The sequence below is a fragment of the Cryptomeria japonica genome, chromosome 2 (genome assembly GCF_030272615.1).
Source record: "Cryptomeria japonica chromosome 2, Sugi_1.0, whole genome shotgun sequence".
NCBI lineage: Eukaryota > Viridiplantae > Streptophyta > Pinopsida > Cupressales > Cupressaceae > Cryptomeria > Cryptomeria japonica.
The window spans coordinates 458,497,039-458,519,217 of NC_081406.1; the positions used below are offsets into that span (position 1 = coordinate 458,497,039).

General features: G+C 37.5%; 1 pseudogene; it reads left to right on the forward strand.

Annotated features, from left to right (window-relative positions):
* Positions 1-5,630: 5,630 nt before the first annotated feature.
* LOC131058820 (ATPase family AAA domain-containing protein At1g05910-like) overlaps positions 5,631-22,179 on the forward strand; it is a 152,371-nt pseudogene continuing 135,822 nt past the window's right edge.

Consider the following 22,179-nt stretch of genomic DNA (forward strand, 5'->3'; position numbering starts at 1 on the left):
TTAATATTATTGTCAATCCTTTGAGAAACTAGGGCCTCAAAATGTCTGATCAAGTCATTGATATGTTTTGGACACCTTTTACGTTCCACTCTCTTAACCTTATGCTACCAAAAACATACTTCAATTAATTGAATTAAACCCTATTGACTTGACATGTGGGATATAATTGGACTTGAATTGATGGATTTTGTACACTTCAATGACTATTGTATTGATGTGCTCCATAACAAGTTCAATGTTGATGTTCATTGGTGGTGGCACTTCCATGTCCAAACAATCAACACCTATAAGCTTTTGAGATCAAAATTTTATTGCAAGTTCATTCTATGATATTTTTGTTTACAACTTGAGAATTTAAAATTCTGAATTTACAACTCCAATTCTCTAATTTAGATTTAATAAATAGCTAGTTCATTTGCATCAAAGAGGAATTGGAGCACATGCTCATTCAACCAGTTAGTAAAGTGTAACAGTGTGTACTTACAAATGGTAAAGGACTTAGTGTATCTGCATTCCAACTTGTGTCTATTGTCACGCAAAGTAACTAAAAGGAAGGGGACAAAGAAGTGGGATATTGAGGCAAGGCATATCACCTTGGGTGCTACCTTTTAACACCTTGTTGCATTTATCATCTAGTGAGCATAAGAGTGATACTATGAGTGCAAGTGCTAGCACCAACCATTGTGGTTATTCTAATTGTAGGCGCTAAAAATCGATATCACCTCCAATTCTCCATTTTTAACCTAATCACGCGTATAATATTCATTATTCGCACCAACCTATCCTATTGCCCCCTTTACATTTCCTATCCAAATAATTTCATTTCCTTCCCATTTTAGGTTTGCGGTTTCATTTTACCCTTAAATTCAACCCCCTTGCGTTAGATCTTTCCCTTGTCACTTTTGCCATGTCATTTTGCCTAATTTTGTCCCGATTAGGGTTTTTTGCTCCTCATTCGGCTAGTGCTAACTTTAAGAAACCCCCTCTCAAAAAAATGTATAACATCTTGACGAATATTTAATTTTTTTTCTAGAAAATAATATTTTTATTGGCAAATCTTTTCTATTTTTAAAGAAAATAATTAATTTTACTGGCAATTTTTTTTTATATCAAATTTTATTAGTAGAAAATATTGGTGAATCTTATAAAATAATAAGAGTATGCATTGATTAATATTGCAAATCTTTTCATTTAAAATTTTTTTTTTTATAGAAAAGTAAAGGCCTGAAGGTGGAAATCATTAATGAGTTTAAGGGGTAGACTCTACTTTATTTAGTTTCTACCATTAATTTAAAATAATCTAATAGCCCTCTTTGCATTTCGTGAGATAAAATGTACCAACAATTTGTAATACTCATGGGGCAAAAAATTCTTTTTAGACCATTGATTTTCATTGAGGTCAACAATTCAAAAATAATTTCAATACCAACAAGCATTACAACTTGTAAGTACAATTTACCTCATGCAATACAATGAAGGTCATTATATTATATTTTAAATCAATTGTGGCAACTAAAGATTGTTGATATAATCCTAAAGTAACTAATAATTATGATATATTATTGGCGAATTAATTTAGATTTCTACAACAAATTATAAAATATTGGCGAATCTGATCCAACCATGTATTGAATATTTTGGCGAATCTTTGAGTTAAATTTTAGGTTCTTTGGCGATTTAAATAACGCTGAAATAAAAATTTGTAAAAATGTGGTGAATCGAGTCTCCTTAAAAGTAAAACTTATTAGCCAAATTTTGATTTCCAAATTTAAAAAAATAGCCAATTAGCTAATATTAGCCACTAAAAAAATCATTCCTGATTCAGTCCTCCCATTTCGCCTTTTCCATTTCATGTCCAGATCCTTCCATTTTCTTCCTATTTCAAGTTTGACATTTCATTTATCCTCAACTTGTCCCCTTTGGGTCAGATCATTACCCTCTCGATCTAGTGATGTTAATTTTTGACCTATACTGCCTCTCGCTTTCCATTTTCAGTCATGTTGGCTTCATTTCTTCCCTATTATTGTTTTGAGGTTCCATTTTGACCTCTTCTTTAACCCCATAGTGTCGCATTCATTCCTTCTTCGTCCGATGACCCGCTTTGACCCAATTTACCTATTATTGCTTGGTTTTATCTAGTATGACCTAATTTTTCAATCTTTGCTCAAATCTTTCCATTTTTTGTCTGAAACTTCCCAATTCTTTCCAAATTCACCTATTTTGACCAAAATTGACTTAATTTTACCTAATTAAGGTCTTTGAGCATCAGGTTGACTAATTGCCCTTTTAGGTTTAATTAATTCTTTAATTAATTAAGCCTCTTCTTACTAATTCTTCTTCTTTAAATCTTTCATCATTTAATCAAACATTTCACTTTTTAATAATAACTAAATAATATTAAATAATTTAATTAATTTTGATTCATCACCTTTATTAAATGATTTTAATTATTTAATTAAAAAATTTCATTTCTAATGCCTTATAGTTGACTAATTTATTTGAATTATTCAATTAGCTAAGTATGTCATCAAAATTAAATAAATATCTTTATTTATTTAATTTTCCAATTATATTCTCATATGAGGATAATATCTTCTTTTTTAATTATTACTTGTAGAATATCCTCCTAATTTTTTAAAATGGTGATATCATCTTGGATATTTATGAGATTTCTCTTTGATTTTTGAAAATTGTGTTTTTTCGAAATATGTCATTATAACTTCTTTTTTTTTTTTTTTCAAAAATGAGGTATGTGTTGGGACTTCAAAATATTGGTCAAATTTTGAAGACCCAGGTTCAAAATTTTGTTAAATGTATTCATAATTGCCTTGTAGAACAGGCCTAAGTAGCTCAGTTTGTGAGCTCATATTTTTGCACCAGTGAAATGTCATGTAAAATCCTCTTGAGAGATTGTTATACACCTTGAAAAGATGCCATTATTCCATTTTCATCTTTCCTAGATCAGATTTGATGTGTTTGTGAAGTCTCGTTTGAAGGTCCTAAGGTTAGGGTTGTTGTTTGCACCTTTTGCACATTTCTGAGTAACTCACTTTGAACAGTTGTATATTCGTGTCAAATGATCGCCATGCCAGACTAATATTTTCTTATGATTGTGTACTATTTATTGAAGCCCCATGATCTGTTTGACAGGATTTCCAAGTTGATTTCAATTGCAAAAAGTTTAGTTTTGCAAACTGGACTGTGTCAAATGGCAGTCAGGAGCCTTCTTTGTGAATTTTTATTTCACACCTAGTTGACTTGATTTTCAAAGTGGTTGTACCCTATGATTATCTATAAAATTATTTTCCATTTTCCCAGTTTATAGTCCCCCAACTCCTCGTTTGATCAATTTTTCAAGCCCATTCCAAATGAACTTTTCCAGGGTTCCATGATTAGCATGCTCAATTTTTTAGAGGCAACTTTGAAGGTTAATATTTTTCACATGTGACGTAATCAGGTCAAACCCTCATCCACACCTATTCATGGTAACTTGATGTACTAGCCTGCCAAGTGGCAGCTCATGAGATGAAAAATTTGATATTCTTACAACTCAGGTTTTTGATGGTACTCAAGTTGATTTATCAAGTTTAGCTTTAGATAAACCTGAGTAGGCGACTTTGAAGGTTAATATATTTTTCCTCAGTTGTCATTTTGATGATACATCTGATGCCCTGGATTATTTGTATTACATTCAATCAGTGTGCCAGTGTGCAGACCCTAATCAGGTGTTTTGATCAATTTTTGAAGTTGATTCAAGGGGCTACTCAGGTGTTTTCAGCAAAATTTCAAAGTTGCAAAATGCCAAGTTTGATGACCACACATTCAATTTCTCACATCCCGGATGCATCCACTTAGTGTTTTAGAGAATTTCTCCAGGTTCAATTGCCCAAAAATAAAAAAAAATCTTAGTCGAACCCACCTAGGGCCCGACAGTTGATGAAGCCCAAAGATGCAGAATAAAGTTCATTAAGAAAATATATTATTTAAATCATTCCAATTTAAATAATGTTGTATATGGTATTGGTTCAAATAAAGACACAAAAAAAGAAAATTAAATCACTTGTGCAGTTTAATTTGAGTGGCGAAACAAGCAAGATTATTCAAATCATTGAAAATGATATATTTAATCATTATTAAATGATTTACTAGAATATTGTTAAGAATTTATACGAGAAATGAGATCAATGATGAATATACATGTTTCAATGATTTGGTAAAAGTAAAAATATATAATTTTACGAGAATATTGTTAAAAAATTTATACGAGAAATGAGATCAATGATTAACATACATGTTTCAATGATTTGTTAAAAGTAAAAATATATAATAAGGTCCCAATATGTTCAATGTTCAATCATCCAACAAATGACGAAGCATCCATCGTGAATGGTGGGCCCTTTCTTTGGAGGCATCATTGGTGAAAAATAATTGAAGCTTTTTACAAGTTTATTATCCCGCAACATGTAATATGAATGCCAAGGTGTATTGCGAGATAATAAGCATTAATTTTTTACTATCCCGTACTTAGTATCAAAGCGAGTAAAGAACCACGTGCGATAAGGGATGGGCGTGAGGAGGAGGACTCCCATCTACCCTGCGTAGCACCCAGAGCATCGAAAGACATCACTCACGGTAGTTGAGATGGTCATGTAGGAATTCTTTTGAGACATCTAACGTGACAAGCAAGGTAGTTGAGATGGTCATGTAGGGTAAGTTTGGGGCAAATACTGAGTGACTCAATATACTGCACAAGGTAAGGTTTGGATGGAGGGGCAAACCTCTCTGTGCTATCCCGCAACCCACAATAGAGTATCTCAAGCACCATGTGGGCTAAGTGGGTATGCAGAGCAATGGCAGTGATCTTCTTATCTCACGTGGTAGAAGAGGCGGCCCAAGACACCATGCGGGATAAGCTTGACAGAAACTAAGAAACAAACGCAAGTCAAAGAAATGAAAACGGGATAGAACAAGATTAGGGCAACATAATTTGAAGGTGAAGTTTAGAGTTGTGTAAAAAAAAAAATGCTCCCACAGCCGCCATTGTTGCAGGGAGTCATCCCCTTTAGCAGAGAACTTAGCGGAGATCCTTCCCCCGCGCCATAATCTCATAAAATGGAAATCATTATCTGCTCAGTGGGTGGAGGATGATTATCAAATATCAATTTGGAGCTATGTGAATGGCCTCCATGCCCAGTGATTCTTCGAATCAACGCCATCACAGAGACTAAGTGCAAATCCAGACCTTTCAAAGTGCAGGCTGTGAGTTTTTCACCTCCATGCATCGTGTCTTTTATGGATTGTAATTGGAATTTATGAGAAGATAGGTGCGCAGTTTAAAGACTCAAACAATCTGTATGGTCCTATGCATTATTTTCTGTGTATGGAGATATGGGCAACACTCAAGATTGTACTCAGAGCAAATAAGAAAGCAACTCATATGTGTTGAGAATTCATAGATGGTAAATAGCTAAAGATTTTGCCTCTTATTAATGAAGCATGTTGCCAGGGTTTGGATCCATGAGAAATCTTTGCATTTTGCATGCTCTTATTTGTTTTATTTCCCCGGTCCCAGACACCTAGTGGCTCGGCTATGTTGAAAATATGGGAGATAATTGGGATCCCCAGTCTAAATGAGCACATGGCTACTTGAGATTGGTTCACAGGTTATGAATTTACCAATAATGAAATATGGGAGGCGATCATGTCGTTTGGGTATGGTTAATATTTGCATGATCATTGTTTGATGTAAGCGCGAAGAGGTTCGAAGGTAAGAGAGAGGCATTTTAGAAAGATGGGCAACGTGATATTACACATTCCCAGTAGTCTCCAAATCAAATATGAATTATTCACATATGCAGATGAGCGCATTGCTGTTGTGAATACCTTTTATTGTTTGCAGGTTATTATCATAGTAGGACTTGTTCTTGCTGTGAGAAGCTGTCCAAATGCTTTTTTGGACAATTTGCAAAGGAAAAATTGACCACAAAGGTTTGTTAAGGTGAAGTCGTGAGCTCCTGCCTAGCTTTGAAAGGTGTCTGATCATTATACCTAAGGTTTTCAAACATTGTGCCCCATGATATTTCCAAAAGATGGGAAAGTGCCCGATATAAAACAAATGAAGGCTAACATGAAAGGGCATGAGAAAATTTCAAGGGAGGATGTCGTATATAGGAGTCAATGGCAAATAACGGGTGAATTTCATATAGAAATAGAATTAGAATCAATAATGTGTATATATAGAAAATGCATCTATGAGCATGAGACGGAAAACGTAGGCCCTTCAGCAGTCGGTCTCATTGTCTCAATTGGCATTCACCTTGAAGAAGGGGAAACACAAAAAATTTGGGGGCTTATTGTTTCATGTAGAATGCTTCCAAGCATCGAATTTTGGCAAAGGGGCACTCATGTGGATGTTGTCATCATCAAATAAGACACATGTTGCAAGGGGTGACATTGGCAGGAATAGTAAAAGTGCTCTTTTATATTTCCACTATATGCAACAATTTGAATTTTTTGACATGTTGCAAGGGGTACATTGGCAGGAATAGTAAAAGTGCTCTTTTATATTTCCACTATATGCAACAATTTGAATTCTTTTTCAAAAAAATTAGGCTCAGTTATAATGTACAATAAATAGCCTACAGATGAGAAATATGGAAATAGTAATGGCACATGATGCTCCAGTGTAGATTATGTATGCAGAACAAGGTCATTGCTAACATTGTGGAGAAGTACAAAATTATATTTTGGGGATATTATGTCATATGTGGATGATTATTTTGAGAAGGTGAGACTACCTTAGTTTTCCATAAAAAATAAATATTGTTTTACCCTAAATGCACAACAAGTGGAACTATATGAGATGACAAATTGACAAAATGTGTTACAATAGGGCAGAGTATTACATAGATGGCAATTGTTGAATGTCTTGGGTGTTATGAACAGGCAGAGGAAAGCATTTTCACCAATGGAGGTGAAATACTATCTTTGTATCTTTCGTTGTTTGTGTATGAGAATAATATTTCAATGGTGGTGAGATTTGTTTCACAGGGAGAAGTATTCAATTACCATGTGGTAATTATGGGAAGTGCTCCACTGAAAGAGGAAATGAGCATGATAGTAAATGCTTTTCATCACAGGTGAAATGTCTTCAAAGGTTTACTTAAGGGTAAAATGCTTTCACCAAGGGAGAAATGACTTTCTACTTAATGGTGCAATTGTAAGTGAAAGTGTGTTGTGTATTTTGAGGGAAAGTTTTATTATTATTTATAAAGCATAGAAAGTATATAGAAGCATATATTTGAGATATAAAGGGTAATTGGCTATGACCGGGTGCATGAGGGATTATTTTGAAGAACTATGATTCATAGTGAATAAGTTTGTTCTACCAAGGGGGCCAATTCATTTTGTGTGAAATGGTTATTTTTCACTTAGGTTTTAAATCATTGCAGATTGGGGTATTTTTATTAAACTGCGATTTTATTTCCAAAAGGGATCACATGTGAGAAATTACTGAGCATCTTTAGCCAAAGATGGACTTTTGCCATTTCCAATCCAAAGGGAAAGTGAACTGAGACAAAGAGGATAACATGCTATTAATGGAAGGTTTAGGACAAAGTGTAGATTTTGAAATTAAACAAGCTACCTAAGTGATATATTTTTTAAATTTTCAAGGAAATCTATAGCAATCTCAAGGAGAAGGTGCAGGACAACCAACGGGAAAAGTGCAGAATTTTGAATTTGCAAAATTCAATAGGAAGAAGTGTAGATTTTCAAGCAGGAATTTTAAATTCTTGAAAATGTATGAGCTAAGAGGATGCATCCTAGGGTTTCTATAGGGTTTTATTGTGCGTCTCATTTCTCTTTCTTTTCTCATGCTCGGTTTTTAGAGTAGTTTTAGCTAGTAACAAGTTTAGGAGTTAGAGGCTCTAGAATTTGTGCTCAGAAGTGAGCAATGTAATGCATTGTGTAGGGCTAAATGACAGTTAGAGTTTTGTTTTTAGTTTTTATATGCTTTATGTCATTAATAGTCATAATCAAAGATGCAATTAATGAATATTGGTTTCTTTACTATTGTCTCCAACATGTATTGGATTTATTTATGAAATAGATAATCAAGGATTATTTGGTTTGTCCCAGCAAGTCTGGTGTTCATTCTATTTTTGCTTCTCTTTAAGGAAGAGATTAAAATGCTTGAGTAGGATGTTGCGTAATGTCTTTTACATGCAGGATCATTAAGTACTATTGCAAGAAAAACTAAGCTAATGGGTGTTGATGTAAGGCATTAATACTTAGATTTTACTAATTACAATTCAAATAATTTGGGTGTAAGGTTGCATATTGAGAGTAGACTCTGCTTCCCACTAGATGAAGGCACTTGTTATGTGTTTATTTTTAGATTTTCATAATCATTTTATCTCCAAGTCTCTTTTATTTTCAGATCATAGGAGTAGGTGTAGAGTAGAAAACTTATCCCAAATGTTGAGTGGTAGTTGACAAGCCAGGATTGTAGCCAAATCTCAGTTTCATGCACTTTCCTTGGCATATACACATTGGGATATCTACTGAAATTAGTGATGCCTTGAGTGTTGGCAGCTATAAGTTATTTTGGCATTGCTTAGGTCTACCTTCCTTGGTCTTGCAGATCCAAAAGTGTTGGAGATTTCAATTTTTTGACTGAATCTCATTCATTGGCCAAATCCATCCATAAACCTATGGATGGGAAAGTGGATAAATCTCTAGGGTTTGGGTATCTGTTGATTTGGGAACCAAAAAACTGGCGACTCTGTTGGGGATAAGATAATGAAATGTCTTAAGTCTCCAGTATAATATTATTAATTTATCATTCTAAAGATTCTAGTGGCCTCCCCATCTGAGATGCAACCAACAAATTGGCAACTCTACTGGGGATCAAAGTCATAAATCCATATGGGAAGAGTCAGCAAAGTGAAGAATCTAAACTTTTGTTTTAGATGTTGAGTGGCTTTCAGCCTAGATGGTCTCTTATAGAAGCATGTTTGAAGAAGTTTCAGGTTGCTTTGCTAAAGAAAAGAAGACACAGAATGAAAGAAGACCTTGAATAACTTTCAGTTGTTCAAAAGAACATTCCTTGACAAATAGGTGGTGACTCTCACATTAAAGAACCTCAAGAACAAATCGAAGAGCTTAGATTTGAAGATCTTTTCAGCCAAAGAAATAAGCCATCAACTGCTGCTACTTTTCCAAGTATTTTCTTTTGAAGTTTTTGTGAAAACCATAATGTATAAAGTTCTAAAATGAACTGTTATTTGGTGTTACAACACTGGTAAGAAGGGAAAAATAGTTAGTTTCCAACTTTCATGCTTCTTTGTGCTAAGTTTTAGTCAATGTTTTATGTTGAAAGATGTGTGTTATGTTGTCATAGGTTCATTTAGAGAGTCCTTAAGTCCTATTTTCAGTGATTATTGTATCATCTTTGCTTAAGACTTTGTTTGAAAGGAAAGAGTCATGGTAAAACTGCAACTGCAAATTGTTTTTATGAAGAGTTGTAAAGTCAAGAAATATGTATTGTCCTAGTTTTGATCTAGGCATAATGAATAATCAACAACTTGAGAAAGGTCCATCTAGAACAATGTTCATCCCTTAGAGATATAGACCTTTAAATTTCACACATTCAAGGATACCCAAATCCCTTTCCCATGGAGCTCAAAGATCAAGTACCCTTGTTTCATGCAAGTGATTCTGAGTGAACAACCAAGCACATACATTCATTCAATGAGTTTGTTGAATATTTTTAGATTCATGCTGAAGATGTTGTCATGAAGTTTTTTGTGAGCTCTTTGAGAGATAGTGTGAAGGATTGGTATGAAAGTCTACCCTCGCAAAGTATATCTTCATGGCATGATTTCAAAGGCTATTCTTGAGTTGGTTCGATGATGACGATGAATTCTATGGATAACCCTTTGAGTCTCAAAATGTACCAACATATGAGAATGTAGTGTATGCACAACAGCAACATGTGTCAAGTGTTGATAATGCTTTTCAATATGTGAATGTCCCTGCTATGCCTATGTATATTCCTCAATATTATGAGAATTTTTGTCAACCTTGAGTCACATATGAATGTAGTCCAAGTCTTATGAATCCAGTGGCATATGTTAGTGTGTAGATGAATATCAAAAGGTTAGAGGTAAATTAGCACATGCACTATTGTCAAGGTTTTGGAAGGAATTGCAAAACATTCTCGTAAGCTTCACACTTGAAGATTCAACATGGAATGATTTATTCTTGCAAATTTATGAACCTAATGCTATTCATTGGCCAAAGGAGTTGAAACTAGTTGGTCTAGATCATATTATTGGATGGATTGACATGATTGAAGGTTTCAAGTCTAAGATTGCACTTAATAATGAACATCAATTTGCTGACAATGAAAAGATGGAACAAGAAAGTGATGAGAATATGCAGATTGGTAGTGATGCCCTATTCATAGTTAAAGAAGAAACACATTGTTAACTAGAGATAAATATTATTTGTGAATAACAGATAGATGAGGAATGCACACCTGAAATGGAATGTCACGATAGCCAAAATATAGATAAATATGACCATCTTGGGGGTCAATTTTTTTTCTTCTAGAGAGTGACTGTGATTTTAAGAAGGTTGTTGGAGATTCAATCTCCCATATTGAAACAAACATATGTTCATATGAATCCATTGATTTTTCAGGTTGCAAGGAAGACATTGAAGCTAAGGTGGACCATGCTTTGCAAGAGAATGATGATGGATTGTGTTAATTTAAACATAGGCTATAAAATAAAGCACAATAAAATCAATGGTTTGAAATTATGAGTGAATACAACAACACACTACTAATTCTACCTAATCCTAACTCTAAATGTATATTCTAACACTATTGGTAGGAACTTGACGCATTGAGTCCCTTGTTTCTGTAATGTCATTTATATGATGCTTCATACATTTCATCTCTTGAATTAAAATAGTTAGAAAAAATTCAATTTTTTTTATTTATGTAAAGTTGGAAATTATTTTCTTTATGAAAATGTAAATTATTTTATTTATGTTTTATTTATGAAACAAGGGACACAATGCATCAAGTTCCTATCAATAGTGTTGAGAGAGAGGGGGGTGGGGTAGTCAAAGGATGTGAAGAGAGAGAGAGAGAGAGAGAGAGAGAGAGAGAGAGAGAGAGAGAGAGAGAGAGAGAGAGAGAGAGAGAGAGAGAGAGAGAGAGAGAGAGAGATGGAATGAATGGAGCAAATAAGAGAGAGATATCTAGATAATGAGACATAGATAGAGAGGGAGAGGAGATATTTGAAGAAAAAGATAGAGGGGGAGTAGTTAGAAATAAAGATAGACATAGAGAGATAGGGATAGGGAGGGATAAAAAAAGAATTTGTCTGTGAGTATTATTAGTTATAAAATCATTTAAAATATATTTATTAGTTACAAATGACATTCTATATATTTACATGATATGAGCTAAAGAGTTATAAATAAATATTTAAAAGATAAAGGTAGATAATATCATTAGAGCATTGTTAGAATATGTTTATCTGAATATTTTAAAATCCGTATATGTATTCTCAATTTTTAATAGACATAATGAATTTCATTGAAGTTAAAGTTCTGATTAATAAGAAGAATAGGTTTTAAGGACCCGAAACCTTTAACAAAGGAGCATATAAAAGTTCATCGATAAGCATCCAGTCCTACTAGGAACAACTTACAAAATGACTGGCAAAAAGGCCAGTCAACCGAAAGGACAACAAAAGAAAGGAACGACAAAGCAGAAAAACCAAAGAAAGCACAACACAACTAAAAAGACTTAAGGAGATCCGTCACCTTATTCACTAGTTGGTCATAGTTTGCCATAGTAGCTTTGAGTTCTTCCATGTTCTTGTTTGGCTTCTTCTCCTTCTTTTTACCTCTGGTGCTTGTTCTAGGTCCTTGCACTTCTCCCGTGCCTTCAATGTTAGTTTCAATCTCCAGGGAGTCCTTCTCTTTCTCTAGTTTGCTGATGAGGATTTTTGTATTACCAGCTAAGGCCTCCAGTATGTTTAAGCTTTGTTCTATAATGATTTTAAGGCATTCTTCAATTTTGTTGACTTTTTTATCAGTTTCTGCCATTCTTTGATCCATACCATTATCATTAGTTTTTCTCTCAGTCAGGTCTTTCTCCATTTACTCGAACCTGGGGTTGAAGGAATCTCTGATCTCTTTGGCTCTGGAAGTAGTTTTAGTCAAATCCTCAACATATTCTACCATAGATTTGCCTCCGCCAATATTGATAGTTTCCAGGATTTGGACTCTGTGGTTAAGCTTCTTATTATCCTCCACAATTTTCTTGTAACTGGTAATTAGCCAATCAATGGTGTCCACAAAACCTTTCAAACCCTTAGGAGGAGGATTTGAGGAGGGTGATTTCTCACTAGAATTATCCTGATCCTTATTGGAGATGTCACCAACAGTGATTTTATCAACTTTTCCATCGATCCTCTATTCAAAACCTTCCCTAGTGGTCTCCTCCAAATTTTGGTCGACTTCTGGATTCTTTCTCTGCACTTGTTCCTCTAGCTCCATAACCTTGTGTGTGGGGGAAAAAGTGAGACTAGGTTATCATGCCCTAATCCTACCTTTTGTCACACATTACGGAATACGAAAGAGCCTAGAGGTATCACACAATTGGCTACTTCTTTTTGTGAAAGATAGAGCCATGGGCTACCTATTAGGATTTTTATTCCTTTGTTGTAATTGAAAGGTAAGACTATGCAAGTTCAATTCCTAACCCTAAAATGCAAGTATGAGCTAACAACAAGATTGCAGAATTGAACTTAAACAATGGAAAGCTATAAACACAAGGATAAGACAAGAATGCAAATGCATACCCGGAGTCAAAATCTGAGTGAAAATGTTCGGGACGGGGGCGCGGGCACCACTGTCTTGATTCTGCACCTGAAACTGCACCTAAAACTGTTGTTTTGCACTCTGGAAACTGTCTAAAATGCTTTCTGTCAGGAGGACCAGGGCGCCCAGCACCTCTATCGCAGGGACCAGGGCGCCCAATGCCCCTGTCCTGGCAGGACCAGGGCGCCCCACGCCCCTGTCCTGGTGTTCTGCTCTGCAATTTGATGTGGGGTGCTGTCTCGACCTGCTTTTTCCGGATCTGCAACCTGCGGCGTCGTCCGAGTCTTGAAACCTGCACTTATATCTGAAAAAGGTGTTTGGGCGGCTATATAGGGTTTTACCTTAGTCAAACCCCGCTTCGGTGATTTCCACCTCCACAAATAGCCAAGTTGTATTGTAAAAGTAATGTGTGTGCAAACCTTGTGTGTGTGCAAGATCTAAAATGCAAGTAAGCAAACTAGAGCAACCTAGAAAGTAAACCCTAATTGCTTGTTAATGATAATGTAAATGCTCCAAATCAAGATGCAAAGTGATCTAAAGCATGAATAAATGAGATATTGAAGCTTATGCAAAGACATGAAAACAACATGAAATCATACCCAACCCTCAAGGGAGGAGTACAAGCCAATCTTTAGTTGGTGATCTCCTATTGTTCTTCAATGTCTTCCAAACCCTAAATGAATGAATAGAATTGATAAATGCTTGATAGAGGGATGTTGAATGTTGTTGAAGTCTTCAAAGATTTGCTCTTTCGCTGCATATGAGGTTCGTGAAAACAAAATTCGGATCCCTTCAAATGAAGAAAGAGAGCTCTTATGTATGAAACCCTAGGTCGTAATTTCATCTTTTGGCCGACCTAGAGATTGAATATCCTGCCAATTTCTTGGGGTTAAGCTTTATTTTATGATTGGATCACGCTCCTAAAATTTCAGGAAAAATGTCCGGGACCGTGTCCACTCCGGGCGCCACGGTCTTGACAACTTTTCACCAAATTTTCAGGGCCATCAGATATGATGATTTTAGAGAGAATCCCGAAGTTACAGGTGATTTTGAGATGTCTTGACCCCCGAAATCAAGCCCCCAAGCTCAGAATAGGGCCTAATTAGGGTTTTTGATTAAGTAGTGTATTGGAAGAATAAAATGAAAGGGGCACACTTTAATGAAAGGGCCCGACTTTATGATGTGGAAAATGATGAAATAGAACCTTTAGACCTAATTAATTTGATTAATTAAGTGCTAAAGGGGAAATGAAATGCAAAATGCAACTGCGCCAAGGCGGGTGCTAAACTAGGTATTAAATTGTACTGCTTTAGCAAGTGCATACAATTTATGACATTACATTTAGCCCCCACTTTAGCGGTCATATGAGTACTACGTGCATATGCAAGCTAAAGTACAGAAAGTAAACATCATTTGAAAAAGGATATATCCATAAGTTGTCGGACGAAGCCCCCAGTGGTATCTGTAGTACATAGTTAGGAACCGCACCCTACAAAACACACATTAGATGACAAAATCACCTAATGCTTACTAAGGAAGGTGATGAAATTTGCAAGTAGCTATATGCCCCCCCTTGTTTCGACTTGCTTATTAGGGAGGTGAAACAGGGTAGCATGTTTACTTACGACAAATTGTGTAAGAGAGTATTGATGAGGGATGTTCACTGAAAAGGCTTCATCAGAGCACTTTTTGGAACATCCCGAGAGTAGGGGAACGAAAATATGATTCCTACGCAACAAACGGTTCGAAAATCGCATCTCCCAAACTGAAGTTATGATGAAATGAGTGAAAGAGGAAAATTAGGGTTTTGAAAGTAAATGTAAAGGAATGAACGTATATACCTTGAAAGAGACATTTGCATTTGTCACTTTGTTGATTCTGAGTATTGTTCATTGCAGCAGAGCCCACATAGCCATCATCATGCCTTCATGATGACCGGAGCATCCCACGAGGATTGAGATCATGCGACAGGCCGTGATCGACGACGAGCCACTGGACGAGGTGAGTTGACTGAACGTTGACTTTTGATTTTCTGCATTTGACTTTCTATGATCATTTGCGGGCCCTGGAACCCGATCGTGGGTCCCACACAGGGCGCCATGGTCCCTGTAGGGTGCCATGGTCCCTTCAGGGTGCCATGGTCCCTTGAGGGCACCATGGTCCCTGACAGGGCGCCATGGTCCCTTCAGGGCGCCATGGTCCCTGACAGGGCGCCATGGTCCCTGACAAGACACCATGGCCCCAATCAGGACTTGGCGAGAGATGCCAGGGTTAGCATACGATGTTCGATAGTTTTGCATGAATGATTTTTGATGATTGAGTACTGATTATAGTTATGATTTTGTGATGTAGGGTCTCCCGTCTATGAGAGAGCACACGGCGAGACAGATTCTTCGCAGTTTGCGAGATCAGATTCCCCGACTCACTCAGGTAGAGAGAGACACATTGTCGATAGTAGGTTTGTGGTCTATGATTCTTATGCCGGCCATCCGATTTCATCCCGCGATGCTGATGGCATTCATGGAACGGTGGGATCCTGACACATGCACGTTCCAGCTTCCAGTAGGGGAGATGACGGTGACACTTGAGGATGTGTACCACATTCTTCGCCTACCGATCAGAGGAGCTACTGTGACATATGCGACCGATTGGTCAGTAGAGGATCATCAGAGGGAGCAGGTATATTGCATAGGAAGAGTCATGCCGAGCGAGACAAGAGGTCGTATCATGGTCAGCTGGCTCTTACATCCTACAGGAGAGGTGCCCCTCATGAGACGTCTTATGATAGCCATCATTGCACTAGTTGTCTGCCCTAATGGGCAAGGTACACACATGCATGGGGGTCTCACGTGGTGTATCAGGGCTATGGAGAGACATAGGAGAGTATATGCCTTGGGTTGGAGTATGCTTGCACATCTCTATCACGACCTCGAGGAATATGTTTTCGAACAGGGTTGCAGCTTGATGACATGCACACTTCTACAGGTGTGGATATTTGAGCACTTTACATGCACTAGGCTTGTCGGTTATTCGATGAGTACGGCTAGCAAGCGACCTAGGGTATTTGCTTATCCACTTACCAGCGAGTGGAGATTTGGAGATCTATTGTATTGGAGAGTGATAGTTGACAGATTGACAGCTGAGGTGACCGTGTGGAGACCATATCTGTGGATGCACAGATGGGATGGGATGGAGAGACAGTTAGCATGCCTACAGAGGAACCACCTACTGAGAGGATGATATCCACACATCATAGTCCCATTCTACTTTGACCAAGTACGGAGGCAGTTCGGGCTAGAGCAGTGTGTCCCAGCCGATGTGCCCATCTACACTCGACACTCGCGAGTCCTTCCGAGACCCAGAGCAGTAGCGAGACCGACTATAGATGATATCGAGATCACAGATATAGAGGGGTCTGATCAGGATGTGGTCACTGATTATGCTGCAGACCCTGGGGCACAGCGCAGGTATCATTCCTGGTTTGTGAGATCATACCTAGGGCCTATCTTTCCACCAGATCACCCGATAGGCCATCCAGGTCCATGGAGGCATGGAGATCGAGATGAGGATCAGGGATCCAGGTCAGAGGAGCCAGAGGAGGGAGAGGGTCATGAGGAGGCAGAGGTCCTGATCCGCCTATAGGAGATCAACCTAGTGCCGAGGAGGAGGAGGACGAGGATGACAATGAGGAGGAGAGAGATGATGATGAGGAGAACGAGGATGCAGATGAGGATGAGGATGACGAGGAGGATGAGGATAGAGAGGAGGAGGAGGATAGAGATGATGAGGAGGAGTCAGATGTAGCTCCTCACCATTCAGGGGATGATATCGTAGCCTTAGACCCTCCCGTTATTCCCCAAAAGGGGGAACACAAGGTGCTACGAAGACCTGCACCTATCGCACACAGATCGTTCGAGCGTGGGGAGCCTAGTAGTTCCCAGTCACAGATGCTACCATATCACGATCCTTACTGGCGTGAGGGAGATCTAGGTATAATAGGTTTAAATTGATTGATTGATGTTTTGATGATATAAAATGGTATTGACACAAAATCTACTCTACTGCTATAGCTAATGTACAAGAGTGGTGCTCCTTGATCCAGCAAGCAGTGACAGATATCTCCACGACAGCACAGATCCCTAGTTCCTCACAGGTTGCTTATAGACCTCAAGGGAACGCGGGTCGGCATGATGATTTGTTTTCCCCATTTTGAGTACAGGTAGAGATATGGAGGGAGAGAGAGCGGGCTCTATCAGAGGACCTTCAGTGAGCACAGCGTGATCTAGCAACAGCTCAGGCCGAGGCTACCTCGTATCGCGCTATCCTTATGGATAGGGATCGTAGGAGTTCCTCTCGGAGCCATTCACGATCTATATCATGGTATACCCCCATGGGTCCACCTGCACGGCCGGATCAGGAGGGAGCATCTAGTCGTCACTCTCCAGCCACCATCCCTAGGGATAGGAGATGATTTTATGATGTAGGGTAGGTCACATTTTGGATGTGTAGTGACCTACCTTTGTATATTGATCCACATATATATATACATGCTTCTTTGTTTCAAATGTGTTATCTTTAATGCCTAAACAATGTGTATTGTGATTAAAGTTAATACATTTGGTAGATGTACATGTATGTTCTGAATTTAATTTCCATGTGATTGATTTCTCAATGCTCCATGATTAAATTGATACATGTGTGACTTAATTAAAATATTTAATCAAGTACTACATTGATGATAAGGAAGAAAGTATGTATTAAGCCTACAAATCATATAACCAATGTGATTTAATTTGAATTTAAACACAACATGACATGATTCAACTTAACACATAAAAACATTGTATAATATGTCAACATAATGAAAATGTAAATCTTTTGTAATTTACATAAATGAATTCAAGACAAACCATAAAGTAAAGACACATGCTTGTCAGGAATGAAGCAATATAGATTAAACAAAACATCATTTAATTCTACTTGCTCTAACAAAGATATGTTAACATATTATCCAATTTTGAAGAAGTGAGAAAGGAAATAGATAAATGATAAGGAATGAGGAATTAAGCATAGTATCTACGCAAGTGCATAGCATTTATAGGGTCTTTAAGAGGCGTACCATCTACATCCGCTATTTTGTAAGCACCTAATTCATAATCTTCAATAACGATATACGGTCCAAGCCAATTAGGACTGAATTTTCCCTTTTCTTCTGGTAAGGCATTCACATTGCGCTGATTCTCATAGAGCACTAAGTCACCCACTGAGAAGGAACGTTGAATAACCTTATCATTATAGTTTCGTTGTAGAGTTTTTTGATATGCTTGAATATGCTCAAGAGCATTTATACGCTGTTCATCAAGCATCTCAAGCTGTTGAAGTCTTTGTTCTCTATAGGAGTCATCATCTATTATACCTTTGAGAGAAACTCTAAGTGACAGAATCTCTAATTCTAAAGGCATGATAGCATCAGCACCATAAACAAGATTATAAGGAGTAGTTCCCGTGGCAATTCATACACTTGTTCAGTAGGCCCAAAGAGCATAGATTAGCTGAGTACTCCAATCCTTACCATGCTTATTTATGGTTTTACGAAGAATTTGTTCGATTATTTTATTGGATGATTCGGCTTGACCATTTGATTGAGGATAGTATGGTGTAGAAAATCGATGTTTGATATGATATTTCTCGAGGAATTGCTTCACGTCTTTGTTTTTAAAGGACGTCCCATTATCTGAGATTATAGTGGAAGGTATCCCGAATCGAGAAATAATGTTTTCTAGAAGAAATTGACAAATCACTTCAGCAGTAGTAGAGCGAAGAGGAATAGCTTCTACCCACTTTGTAAAGTAATCTGTTGCGGTTATAATGAAAACATGTCCTTGAGATGAAGGAGGAGAGATTTTACCAATGAGATCCAACCCCCATGCAGAGAAAGGCCAAGAAGCTACCTGAGAACGGAGTTCTTGGGCAGGAGCATGAATCAAATTATTGTGTTGTTGACATTGATGACATTTCTTAACAAATGAAAAAGAATCCTGCTGCATAGTTTGCCAATAATATCCCATTCGAAGTAATCTTTGAACCAAGGATTTACCTCCAAAATGCCCCCCACAGGCACCTAAATGCACCTCTTCAAGAGCAATAGGGATTTCTGATTTGTTAAGACAGCGAAGGAGAAGACCGTTATAACCCCTTCGGTAAAGAACATTAGAAAGAATGATATACCTAGAAAACATCTTGCGAACTCTAGCCCTGGTGTTCCTATTGGTGGAATCAGGAAAGGTACCATCAGTCAAGTATCTTATGATATGCGAGTACCATTCATCTGAGTCTACGAAGTCACAACATGTCACCAGGCTGGAATCATCTACAATAGCTGGAGAAGTAAGGTTGTGAATGACAAATTTAAGATCAACCACGGGGTCCTCTAAAGATACAAGAGAAGCCACACATGCCATTGCGTCCGCATGTCGATTATCTTTTTGAGGAACAGGTTCTATGGTGTATGAATCAAATTTTTGTAATAAAGAGATAGCAAGGTCTTTATATTGTGATAACTTGTCTTGTTTTGCTTGATACAGTCCTATTACCTATCTTATAATCAGTTGAGAATCTCCAAAAATATGTATGTGTTTTATATTCAAAGCTAAGGCTGCCTTTATTCCTGCTATAAGAGCCTCATACTCAGCAATGTTATTGGTACATAAGAAATTGAGATGGTAAGATGAGGGAATAGACTTTTTTGTAGGAGAAATCAGAACAACACCTACCCCCGATCCCGTACGACACTTAGAGCCATCAAAGTATAACTCCCAAGTTTCATCTTTCTCTGTACAAAGGATGAAATCGTCGAGAAAAGACTCAGGGTTAGGGAAGAAGAAAGGTGAAGGGGCCTCAACTAAGTGATCGGTCAACGCTTGCCCTTTAATTGCCCTTTGTGAAACAAATTTAAGGTCAAATTCAGTTAACATCATAACCCACTTAGCTAGGCGTCCTGATAAATCAGTTTTAGAGAAAAGATGCTTCAACGGATCAAACTATACCATGACGTGGACTTCTGAATTTAAGAGATAATGTCTCAATTTCTGAGTCGCAAACACCAAGGCCAAGCATTGTCTTTCTATCGCAGAATATCGGGTCTCATAATCGAGTAAGGTACGACTTATATAATAAACCGGACACTCCTTACCATCTTTATCATGTTGTGCCAATAATGCTGCAAGAGTATGACAGGACGCAGCCGTATAAAGAAGGAAGGGTTTAGAAGGTTCGGCTGGTCGAAGGATAGGAGGATTAGCCAAATACATTTTTAAATCTTCAAATGCTTGCTGACAATCCTCATTCCATTGAAAAGTGATATTCTTTTTGAGAAGTTGAGTGAAAGGAAAAGTACGATCCGCAAGTTGAGATACAAACCTACGAATAGCTTGAATTTTTCCTTGTAAGCTTTTGAGTTGAGACACATTTCTAGGAGGTGGCATGTTGACAATAGCATCTATTTTCTTAGTATCCACCTCAATCCCACGATGTGAAACTATGAATCCTAATAGTTTTCCACTATCCACACCAAAAACACATTTTTGGGGATTCAAGCGCATGTGATATTTATGAATCCTTTCAAAGGTTTGACGAAGGATCTTAATATGATCTATGTGAAGAATGGATTTGGCTAAAACATCATCAACATAGTCTTCTAGAGTCTTATGCATGTAATCATGAAAGATAAGGGTCATCGCTCGTTGATAAGTTGCACCAGCATTTTTAAGTCCGAAAGGCATCATTATCCAACAAAACATACCCCAAGGAGTGGTGAAAGCAGTCTTGAATTGATCTTGAGGGTTAATGAAAATTTGATTGTATCCTGAAAAACCATCCATGAAGGATAATAAGGCATGTCCTGCCGTAGAATCAACTATCATGTCAATGTTTGGAAGAGGGAAATCATCTTTTAAAGAAGCCTTATTTAAATCTTGGAAATCGGTACACATTCTTATTTTATTATCTGGTTTAGCCACAGTGATGATATTTGAAATCCATGGGGAATAATCAATAGGGCGGATAAATCCAGCCTCCAATAACTTTTCAATCTCAGCCTTAACAAGCAGAGCCACCTTAGGATTCATTTTTCGAATCTTTTGTTTCACGGGCTTAGCATCAGGGACTAAGACAATATTATGAGTAAAAATCTTAGGATCTATACCAGGCATGTCAGAGTATGTCCAAGCAAAGATCTCGGGGAATTCATGCAATAAATCTTCATATTGTTTTTGTTCCTCTTCATCCAAACATTTTCCAATTTTAATAACTTTTTCTTCATTGGAAGGATCCATCTTAACATTAGTGGTGTTAGTTATGAGAAGATTACTTTGTTGAGGAGTATCCTTTAGCTGAGGGAATTCTTTCACAATCTCATCGTTATCCGTCTCTTTTCCAAAATAGGCTTCAGTGTTCAAACAATAAGGGAGTCCCCTATTGTGATGATAACGAGGAAGAGTATCATATGCTCCTAAAAATTCAGCTAAAGCATCATCGGTAGGGAAAACATCAAAAGAACAAGCACACGAGGGATCCTCATCAATGTACTCGGGGTGTTGCATTGATAGAGAGGTAGAAATAGCATTAACACTAATACAGGGTCTTCTAGAAGCTTTAGTGCGCTTACAGGGATTATAGCCAAGTCCAAAGGCATGGTTGTGAAGATTATTCTATAGGGGAACCTTTATTCCTTGTTCGTGAGAGCCACAACAATTTCCATGATACCCATGCTTAGCAAAAATGCGAAAACCATGACCATAACGATCAGCCATTTCAGACAGAGAAGGTGGTCTTTCATAAGACAAAGACTCAAACTCTTCAGAATTAGAGGTGCGGGTAGAAGAAGTTTGAGAAGCGGCCACAAAGTTATTACTCATAGGTTCAGGTAGTGTTGATTGATTTTTAGCTTCTTCCTCCTTTTCAGCTTTAAGCTCTCTAGAAGGAACCTTATATTCACCTACAAAGGTAGGATTAAAATCAAGGGATCCCCAATCGTCGTCTGCAAGAACTTTCTCAGGATCACAATCCTTCTTATGTGTAGTTTCAAGTCGAGAAGAGTCTTCTTCAGGAGCTCCAGACTTATCCAAAGAATTTTGATCATCAGAGAGTGAGGATTCACTGATAGGTATCTTGTTTAAGGAGTCACCACTAGACGAGGGCGGCTTAGAGGCAGCCCCTTTGGAAGTAGATGTTTGTAAACAAGCTTGAAAGTTGGTATCACCTATCAAGGTATAT